Source organism: Marmota flaviventris, chromosome 16, assembly GCF_047511675.1.
Source record: "Marmota flaviventris isolate mMarFla1 chromosome 16, mMarFla1.hap1, whole genome shotgun sequence".
Lineage (NCBI taxonomy): Eukaryota > Metazoa > Chordata > Mammalia > Rodentia > Sciuridae > Marmota > Marmota flaviventris.
Genome location: NC_092513.1, coordinates 24,979,233 through 24,989,839, shown reverse-complemented (window position 1 = coordinate 24,989,839; position 10,607 = coordinate 24,979,233). Strand labels below are relative to the sequence as shown.

At 47.1% G+C, this 10,607-nt stretch overlaps 1 long non-coding RNA gene across 5 annotated transcripts in view; it reads left to right on the top strand.

Annotated features, from left to right (window-relative positions):
* Positions 1 to 479: 479 nt before the first annotated feature.
* Positions 480 to 10,607, top strand: part of LOC114103321 (uncharacterized) — a 71,944-nt gene continuing 61,816 nt past the window's right edge. For 3 of the 5 annotated variants that reach the window (XR_004618660.2, XR_003584650.3, XR_004618659.2), the window contains exons 1-3: positions 812 to 955; positions 6,878 to 7,068; positions 8,405 to 8,495. This is a non-coding gene — a long non-coding RNA (uncharacterized lncRNA). Of the gene's footprint in view, positions 754 to 786; positions 956 to 6,877; positions 7,069 to 8,404; positions 8,496 to 10,607 lie in introns of those variants that run through there. The other 2 variants (XR_011704803.1, XR_011704804.1) reach the window with 2 other exon arrangements.

Here is a 10,607-nt window from a genome sequence, read left to right as displayed (position 1 = left end):
GTTGAGTGACCCAGCTTTGGTGACTTGCCTGCAAGCCCCAGACATCATGGGCGGGCATGAGCCATTCCTGCTGTGCCCTGTCAACCTTCTGATCCAAACTCTGGACAGTGGCTGTTTGAAGCCACCAAGTTTTTGGCGGTATCTGAGGTGCAGTACCAGATAAATGGAACAGCTGCCATCTGCTCCTGGCCCTGCTCTGTCACCGAAACCCCTTCAACACACTGGCCCAGGACTTCCAGGTGGCTAAATTCAACGGGCTCATTTCTGCATGGCCTTTCTTCTTCACCTTTTGGCCACCATTCGGGCCTTCTGGAAAACACCCTGGCTCTTGGCTTCTGTGACATTCTTTTCCTCCTGGCCTCTCTCTCACTGCCGAAGCCTTGGTCCCTTCATGGGGCTCCTGTCTGTCAAATGCTCCTTGAATGTGGGTGTCCCGCAGGGTTTCTGTCGTCTTATTCTTATCTCCCACACACAGGGCTGCAATTCCATGTCTCCAAAGGCCCCTGGACCCAAATCAACAGCTGCGTCCTCTTCCCTCTATCCCTGCCTCCCCTCCCAGACTTCCTGTGGCCTAGTTCCTGCCATCAAATCACTCCCCATGCCCGGCCTGGACACTGGGGCCCACAGAACTGGGAAGGCCATGGGTTATGTGATGACGCTGATTATCACACACACACACAGGGAGACTGGTGCCATCAGTCTAGGCAGAGGGCTGTGGCTCCTCCTGTTGTCCCCGCGCAGCCTTATCTGAAGGTAACTGCTGTTTTTCTTTTGCTGTCTCCGCCGGCCTGCTCAAGGGCCCAGTGCTGATGGTTTTGCTGACCATTGGCAAGTGAGTTCACCCCTGAGTGGAAACGCAGAGCCCACAGTCCCTAGGCCCTTGCTCTTGCCCCCTTTGCTTGTTAGATCTGACTCTGCCTTGTGTGAGGACAGTGGCCTCCCGGGACTCCTTGGGGTGAGTTGGCCATTCTGTGGCAGAGGATGGAAATGTCCTTGAGCTTGTTCTGGGGTCTGCTGTGCTCTCCTGGAGCTGTCCCTGTGGACAGATGCTAACAAACTAATAAGCAGAAGAAGGGTCTGGAGGTCAAGAGCCATGGGCAAGTAGTGGGGGCAGTGGGGCCTGTGGTGGTGGGGCTGGGAGATTCCCTTGAGGGGCTGAGAGCAGAATAGACCCACAGGGGACTCCATTTAGGGCATGACCTCGGCATCTAGGGCCAGCAGAGTCTGAGGGCTCCAGAGCAGGAGGGGTGTCCAGTTTCCTACATGGGAGCCTGAGGGCTGCAGGCCTGCCTTGGGTGAGTGTGTCCATTTGAGTGTGGGTGTTGGGGTGTGTGTGTGTGTTTGGGGGGCTAAAGGAAGAGGAAAGCAAGGAGATGCAGTTAGACATGAAGGTGGGGAAGGTCAGGCCAAACGGGGCAACGCAGGGTGGCATCTGGGGTTATGGGCAGAACTGCGTCCCTCAAATTCAGGGAAGTCAACCCCCAGTCCCGAGAATGGGACTGTCCCTGGAGAGAGTGACAGGTCATTGAGGCAAAATACGGTCACTGGGGTGGAGCCTTAATCCTATCTGACTGGTAGCCTTCTGTTAGTTGGCTTTTTGATGCAGGGTCTCACACGAGCCAGGCAAAAGCTCTACCACTGAGCCATGTCCCCAGCCTCCACTTACGTCCTTTGAGCAAGAAGAGATTAGGACAAAAACACACAGGGAGGGAAGACAGGGGAGGACACAGGAGGAAGGCAGCCCTGGGCAAGCCAGGGAGAGAGGCCTCAGAAGAAACCAAGGCTACCGACATCTTGACTGTGGGCTTCAGCTTCCAGAGCCATGAGGAAATAGATACTGTCGTTTGAACCACCCCTCCCCCATCTGCGGGGCGTCTTAGGGTGGCCTCAGCACACGAACACACCTGGATTCCAAGTCAAGACAGGAGGAGGGCATGTTGGGTGGCTGGTGACAGGGATTTCAGATGGGCTGCGCCTCCCACCCCCCACCCAGCCTCAGGGCGAGTCACACCCACCTCAGCATCAAAGTTCCACCACCTGCCCACCCTCAGTTCCTGAAGGTTCAGCTCCTTTGCACCAACAGAGAATCTGGAAGTGACCCCGGCTGTCCTTTAAGAACTGGCACCCCACCTCCTAAGATGCCGTAGCTCCAGAGCCACCCAAGGGCACACACACATGCGCACACACAAATATGTCATCCATTAAAATTCCAGTTTTACAGACTTGTTCTAAAATTGCCCAAAGGATATGGAAAATGGCCCTCTTTGAAGATGTGTGCGTTTTGGAATGGCTGCCTCAGCCGACATCTGGTTTCCTGGTCTCTGGACTGAGGGGGAGGCTGGGTCTGGGCCTCCTGCTCCCTGAGAGCAAGGGCTGTTTTGGGGGTGTTCTCCCTACCCTGGGCCCCTTCTACTCTGCCTGCGTCATCTGGATTGGGGCTTGTGCTGGATGTGAATGTCCCTGTGTGGTGCCTCCTCTCTGTTCCCTTCACCAGCAGACCCTTGGGCCTCCTCCAGCCCCAGGCCTGCATCCCTCATCCAAAGGTCCTGACTCAGTCCCCATGGTGCCGCCCTGACTCAGAGCCCAAGCCCGACACTCCCTCAGGTGGCAGGGCAGATGGGGAGAGTGTGCGGAGGCAGATGCGCAGTGAGAGGGCCGCACTGTGTGTGCCTCAGGCTCCTGTCTGTGCAGTGGGGATAATGATCCACCTGCAGATCCCAGGCTGCTCTGAGGGGCTGCTGGACCCTGGTGGCCAGAGAGGAGGCTTGCCCACCCTGAGGTGGGAGGAGCTGCCAGTTCCTGTTGGGGAACCAGGGAGTTGTGGCCAAGCCATGGGAGCCCAGGCAGGGAGGACGCAGGCTGGGCTGGCCCAGGATGGCTTCCTGGAGGAGGCTGGATTTAAGCTGGGTCAGCAGGCTGAGTCTTCCTCAGAGGTGGCCAGGACATATGTAGAGTTTCTTCTGAACCTTCTGCCCCGTCCCCCAAAAGACAGCCCCCACCACAGGGTCCCACTCTGCCAGGCTCTGGGGCTGAGCTTAGGTTCCCTCACCGCCACCTGTCCCCTATCCCATCCTTTCAGTGGACCCAAAGGGAAGCCGTCCCCTCTATGGGGTTGCAGGTGAGTCCAGGTTCGGACCCACATTCCCGGCAGCCTGCAGGGAGAGCTGCCCCATGCAGCTCCCTCTTGTCTGGGAGCCCCCACTGGGCACTTCACACCTTTCCCTCCTACTCCTGTGGCCCTGCCCCTGGGCATGTCATTCTTATTACACACCAGGGATTTAAGGCTCCAGAGATCTGAGGGCAGACCTGGACCTGCAGGTGCCCACCAGGCAGCCAGGTGGGCTGCTCTGAGGCCAGGTTTCCCAGGGTTTGGGGGTTGCGGGGAAGCATGCTGATGTCTGTCCTAGCCACGGTGTCCCCTGAGGGGGCCGAGCGTGTGAGTGTCAGCGGCTGGTGTTTGAAATTGGAGGCCCCCAGCCCTGGGTCCTAGGGACCCAGAGGACAGCATCTTATCAGTTTGGACCAGGCTGCGTGACAAAGGCAGCTGCTGAACTCGGGGGACTGCAACGGGCCAGGGAGAAGAGGAGGGGGAGTGAGTGGGCAGAGTGTGAGCAGGTGTGTGTGTGGGGACTGCAGCCAGACCCCTCCCACAGGGCCTCTCCCTGCCGAATGCACAAGACCACAGGATGCTGGGCTCCAGGACTGGAAGCCAGGACAACACTTGCAGGTTGAGGGCTCCACTGTGTTGTCCCTGAGGGCAGACTTCCCCACTTAGGCTAGATGGGCCCCTCAGGAGCTGGGATGGGCTGGGGAGCTGTGCCATGGCAAGGACAGGCATGTCCTTGAGGGCTCGGGTTGGCATGAATTGTTTGCTCCCACCCAACTCTTGATTCCTATTAAGCAGACCTGGGAGATGGAGCGGCCGCTGTGCGTCCTGCAGGGGTGCTCACGGAGCCCTGAGGAGCATGGGCTGGGCCGGCCATGAGGTGGCTGTGGATGCCGTGGGCTCATCTCTCCCTCATGGCTCCAGGCCCCCCACAGGCAGACTGGCCTCCACCCTGGGAACTGTCCCTTGGTGTTCCAACAATAGGGCCTGGGAGCTGGGATCCAGGCATCTCTGGCTGGGGTTTTCATTAAGATCCTTGCACTGTCACTGCATGAAGACCTGATTTCTACATGGTTCCCTGGCCACCCTGCCTCTCCCTTCCTCCAAGAATAGCCTGGCTTACACATTCTGAGATTTACTCCATGTAGCCTGGCTCCAGAACCTGACTAGTTTGCCACAACAATGGATCCCTCTCCTTGCCAATATTGGTTTAGGAACTGGGCATGGAAATGTGAGGGGGCTTCTGGGAGAGAACCCCACTCCACACTGTGCTCTGGATGAGATCTTGTCTTGATGGAAACCCCAGGAACTGTGGCAGCCTTCTTGTGACTCCGAGGGGACCTGGCCAGAGGCTGTCAAACTATAGATGAGCAGAGCTTGGTTCTGTTAAGATGGCACTGAGCTGCTGTATTAGCCTTTGCTGGGGTTTCCTATCATGTATGATAATGCAAGTTATTATTTATTGGATGCTTGTCATTTTTAGAAACGGTGCTAAATACTGGTATTAGTCAATAGATGCTTTTTTTCTGTACTGGGGCACTTTATCACTAAGCTACATCCTTGGCCCAGATTGGCCTTGAACTTGTGATCCTCCTGCTGTGCGCCACTGCACGGGGCTAATAAATACTTCTTGAGGTCAGATGCTGTTGTGCGCACAGGATGTAGATTTGTAAGAATCACAAGGTCTCTGCTCTCAGAGAATTTATATTCTCCATGCTCTCGATAGTATATCACTTAAGATCCAAAAAACAGCTGGGTGTGGTGGCGCATGTCTGTAATCTCAGCAGCTCTGAAGACTGAGGCGGGAGGATCGTGAATTCAAAGCCAGCCTCAGCAGCTTAGTGAGACTCTAAGCAACTTAGTGAGACCCCGTCTCTAAATAAAATATTTATTTAAAACAAAGGGCTAGAGATGTGGCTCAATGGTTAAGTGCCCCTGGGTCGAATTCCTGGTTAAAACAAAAACAAAAACAAAAACGCGACTCTAACAACAGCCTGAAGTCCAGTGACAGACGCCACAGCTGGGCTTCAGGGGTCCCAAGCAGGGGGCTTCCTGGCACTAGAGGCTGGAAAGCAGAAGGCATCTCTGGCTCCCCTACAGCTGGCATTCTCCCCTCCTAGAGTCGCCTGGCTGAGACTTGAAAGGGGGAGTGAGTATCAGGGGTAATAGGTAACAGGCATTAGGGAGAAGTGTGGCACTTGGTTCCTCTGGGGCCACTGTGGGCAGAGTTTAGAGACTGGGCTGTCACTGCACCGATAGATGCTGGGTGCTGAATGGGACCAAGTTTTCAGTCCTGGGGAGCCACTGGCATTTCTACTGGCCGTGTGTCATCCAAGCTGAGGTCCCTTCCCCTCCCCGCCCCGCCGCCCCCAATTGGGCAGTTATTTAATACCCAGAAATAAATCATTTTCTGCCTAAGTCAACTCAAGAAGCTTACGTGCTTGCCACAAATACCACCACCACAAATGTACCACCGGTTTAGTCTCATCCACTAAATGAGGTGGTGGATGAGGCTCCACCCACTGTGGGTGAGAGGCTGGTGGCCCTTGGCATAGGGTGGAAAATAATTGGGTCAGAGAGTTGCCTCCTGTATTGAGGAAGGAAGCAGACACAGGGCTGGGAGCAGCAACAGGCTGGGACTTGGGCTTATCTTCCTTGAAGAGGGAGCATGGTGCTGTTTGTTGGATGGACAAAGGCAGAGACAGTAAGGGGAATCTCAGTCCCTCACAGTCTCCACGGTCTCTCCAGCTCCCAAGATGGCGCGGAGTTTGAGTAGTCAGTCTTACTGCACTCAGAGATTGTGGGTCTGGGTGGCCAATGTGGCTGGAAGTGGAGGAAAAGAATCCCAGAGAGAAGGGAGCACCTTAATTTGCTACTAATTGAAGCCACTGACTCTACAGCTGAGCCGTATAGGGGAAGACTCCACCTGAAATTCTGTATGCAGTAAGATGACCTCCAACAGTGAAGGCAAAATAAAGGCACTTTCAGGTAGACAGAAGGTGGATTTATCAACAGTAAGCACTGTAACCACCCTTATTGTGGGCTGCCCTCAATCTACGACATTACCTTCAAACATCGCCCCATGTAAAACAACTCAGAGAAACTGGTTTTATTAAACCCAAACTTTTGAACCCAAAGGTTGAGCTTTGCAGTTACTCCTGCTACATTTCATTTCATAAAATCAGCCTGTTGCTCTTTTTGGATTTTCCCTCTATCATCTCCCAATTTCATGTCATTCACAGGTCTAGAGGACATTTTTTTTTTTCTAAAATTTCATCCAAAGCAAAAGCAAAACAAAACAAAAACCAAAAAACTTTGATAAGAAGGTTGCACAGGGCAAGTCTGAGACCAGAGACCAGAGACCAGAACCATCTAGATAACTTCCCTTAGATCAGTGGTTCTCAAAGTTTCTGGAATCAACACACTGTGTGTGTGTGTGTGTGTGTGTGTGTGTGTGTCTGTGTGTGGTGCTGGGGATTGAACCCAGGGCCTTATGCATGTGAAGCAAGCACTCTACCAACTGAGCTATATCCCCAACACTCAACACACCTTTTGTGCTCTTAAAAATTATTGAGGACCCCAAAAAGATGTGTTCATGTGGGTTATGTCTTCAATATTTATAAAAAAAATTAAACTGAGAAATTAAAAAAATATTTAACAACTTAGTAAAATACAACAATAAATACATGATGTTAATGCAAATAATGTATTTTTATAAAAACCCTTTAAAATTATGAGAAGGGAGAGTGAAATAGTTTTGTATTTTTGCAGATTTCTATAGTGTCTGGCTTAATAGAAGACAGCTGGATTCTCATGTCAGTTTCCCTACTGGATCTTGCTATATCACACACCAAGCAACTTCTGGAAAACTCAAGAAAACTCTCTTTGAGAAAATGAATTTGTAAAAGAGCAAATAACTACTAGTGATGATGATGATGATGAAGCCTCAAGGACCCCTGGAGGTGGGTGTACTGGACAAAGGGGTGATCACATCCAGGGGAGCCGGAGCAGGAGGTGCTGAGCTCTCATCACACTGTTAAGAAATGTATTACTGGAATTTTTCATTAATATATCAGAGGTAACCGAAACCTCAAAGAATGATAAGGGGGACTACTGCACTGCCTTTTATTTATACATTCTGGCGTTGATAGTCATCTGGGGTGCTTCCAGTTTTTAAATTCTGTCTCCTAGTGCACATTCGTGCATTTCTTTTGGGTGTCTTCCTAGCACGGGGATTGCTAGGTCTTAGCAACTTTTTACTAAGGTCTTGTTGTCAACTACAGTAGTACTGCCCAAGTTTCCCCAAGTACTTTTCATTTATATTCCTACATTCAATATATGCCATTTTTGTTGCTCTAAATCTTCACTCACACTGGATGTTTTGGAGAGGTTTGATTTTTTTTAAAAGGAATTTGTTCATTTTCCTAAAAAAACAATCTAAAAGTAATTTCACTGAGAAATATTTGACATCAAAACTGCATGTAAAATGTACAATTTGATTAATTTACACTATAATCTAGATCATTTCATCTAGATTTAAAATGAACCAGTGTCATACTGCTATGGTTTCAATGACCCCTCCAAAGCACACTTTGAAATATATTGCCATTGCATTGGGAGGGAGAGGGCCTGAGGAAGGGATAAAGTTTGGCCTCCAGATTCTTCACGCCCCCCGACCCCATGCTCTCTACCATGTCGTGATGTAACAAGTTGGCCCTCAAAATCCTGATGTTGGACTTCCTAGCCTTCTGAATGGTGAGAAGTAATTTTTATTTTCTTTATAAACCACTCAGTCTGTGGAATTCTGTTATACCAGCAGGAAATGGACAAATGCAATATACTATATTTTTAATTTCTGCACGGTCGGAAGGAATCCAACCATTTCCTCTTCTGATACTGGCTATTCCTCTTCTCTCCCATGCCATTTCTTCTTCAATCACTTTTGTTAGGGGTTTTCAATCCTCAGTCCTTTTAAAGAAACAACTTTTAACTTTTCTGATTTTCTTTATTGTATATTTGTGTTCTTCTGCATCAATAATTTTGGCTTTTATCTTTATTTTTGGGTTTCATTTGCTGTGAGCGTGGGTGTTTTAAATTTTGAGATGGTTGCGTGGATTACTGATTTTCAACATTTTCTCTTTTCTAACACATGCATTTAACAATACATTTCTAAGCACCGTTTTAGTTGCCTCCCATAATTTGTTTTATCCTTATTTTTTGTTTCGGTACCGGGGATTGAACCCAGGGGCACTTTACCTCTGAGCTATGTTCCTAGCCTGTTTTGTTTTTTGACACAAGGTCCTGCTAAGCTGCCCAGGCTGGCCCTGAATCTGCAATTCTCCTGCTGTCTCTGGATTACAGGCACATACCACCCTATCTATTAGTTTTGGTATGTACTTATTTTTGTTATTTGGTATGTACTTATTTTTCAATTCAAAATATTTCAAATTTCCTTTGTGATTTCTTTACCAGATATAGAAATCTAATTTCCAAACATATGAGGATTATAACATTTTAAAATAATCAATTTCCACTTTAATTGTGTTGTGGTCAGAGAATATATTTCTTTTTTATTTTTATTTTTTAAAGTTTGTTGAGACTTTTATGGTCAGCATTTGGCCAAGTTTGCTAATTGCATTGCTTAAAGCTTCTATGACTTGAGTTTTGTATGTTAGTTTTAAATTATCAAAATAGTCATGTTAAAATCTGACTCTCATTACATATTTGCTTTTTATTTCTATCATATTATTTCATTTATTTTCAAATTACATCATTAAGTGCATAAACATTTAGTATTAGTTCCTCTTCCTGTAATTGAATTGAACCTTTTACTTCTGAAAAAAGAAAAAAAAAATTCTGTTTTTGGCCATGAAATCTGCTTTCATATATTTATACCACTTTCTTTATAATTAACTGTTTGTTGTGTATATGGTTCTTCATATTTTTCTTTCATAATTTCTAAACACACGTTTTAAAGGAATCTCTTATAAATAACACAAAATCAAGCCCGACAATCCTTGTCAACATTTGAGCATTAGTTCATTTACATTTGATGCAATAATGGGTTTATCACAAATATTTTGCTTTGTATTTTTCCACCTGTTCTGCTTTTTCTTATTTCCTTTTTTATCTTTTGCAACTCTTAAATCTGGTCCCTGAATTGATTATTCCAATCCCCCTTATTGGGTTGAAAGTTTCATACTCTTCCTAACATCTCAACTATTACATTGTGCATACTTGACTTACCCAAGTCTGATATTAAGTGGGTTTTTACCTCCTTGGATGTTTCAAGGGTCTTAGAACACTCACACTCCACCTGAGTCTTCCCACCTACTTTTACTCTCATGCATTTTATTCCTACATATATTTAAATCTCCATAAGACAGAATTATTGTTTTATGTAATGTTTACATCTTTCTCTTTTTTGTTGCTTTCAAATCATCACATCCCCTAATTTTTTTTACTGTGTGCATTTTCTTCTTAGTCAAACCTTTCCTGAAGCTCTGTCTCCATGTTTGGGATCATTTACTTCTGCCTTTAAAACACCCTTTTAGTATTCCTTTAGGGTAGGTGTGCTGATGAATTAATTCTTCCAGCTGTTTCTCTAAAAATGTTTTTATTTCTCCTTCATTCCTGAAGGATATGTGCCCTGATTAGAAATTTTTAGGTTGACAATCATTTTCTTCCAGCATTTCAAAAGGCAGGATTTCACTGTCCCTACTGTTCCTCTGAAGCTGGCTGTCAGTCCAGATGTTGCTCCTTGATGGTTACATCTGCCCACCCTTTCCCAGCAGACTGGATATTTTGTTTGCTTGAGGATTTACTCTGATGCATCTCGGTGTGGATTGTGTGTTTTTTCTTATCCCACTTGGGGTTTATAGGAAGGCTTTTTCAATTCATGACTTGATAACTTGAGTTTTTAGAAAAGTTCTTAGCTGTTTATTTTATTTAATTTTTTTTTTAAATTAGATAAAGAGAGAGTGACAGAAAGAGGAGAGAGAGAGAGAGAGAGAGAGAGAGAGAGAATTTTAAAAAATATTTATTTTTAAATTTTCGGTGGACACATCTTTGTTTGTATGTGGTACTGAGGATCGAACCTGGGCCACATGCATGCCAGGCGAGCGCGCTACCGCTTGAGCCACATCCCCAGCCCCTTAGCTGTTTATTTTAAAGATCCCATGCTCCTACACTTTTGAGATTCCAACTGTACTTTGATCAGAAATTCTCATGTACCCTTTATGTCTTTTACCCCTTAGTCTCTATTTTCTGTCCTTGACTCTGCTTCACACCCCCCAATTTCTTTTACTGTGTGTATTCTCTTCATAGTCATGTCTAATCTGCTCTTAAATCCATCCAATGAACTATGTTTAAGTTCTTATTATAGTATTTCCAGCTTAAAAAAGTCTCCAATTCTCTGCTGAAATTCTTGGTAATATAGCTGTTTAAAATGCAGTGACTAACATATCTAGAGCCTTTCTGGATATTTGTGTCCCCCTCTAAT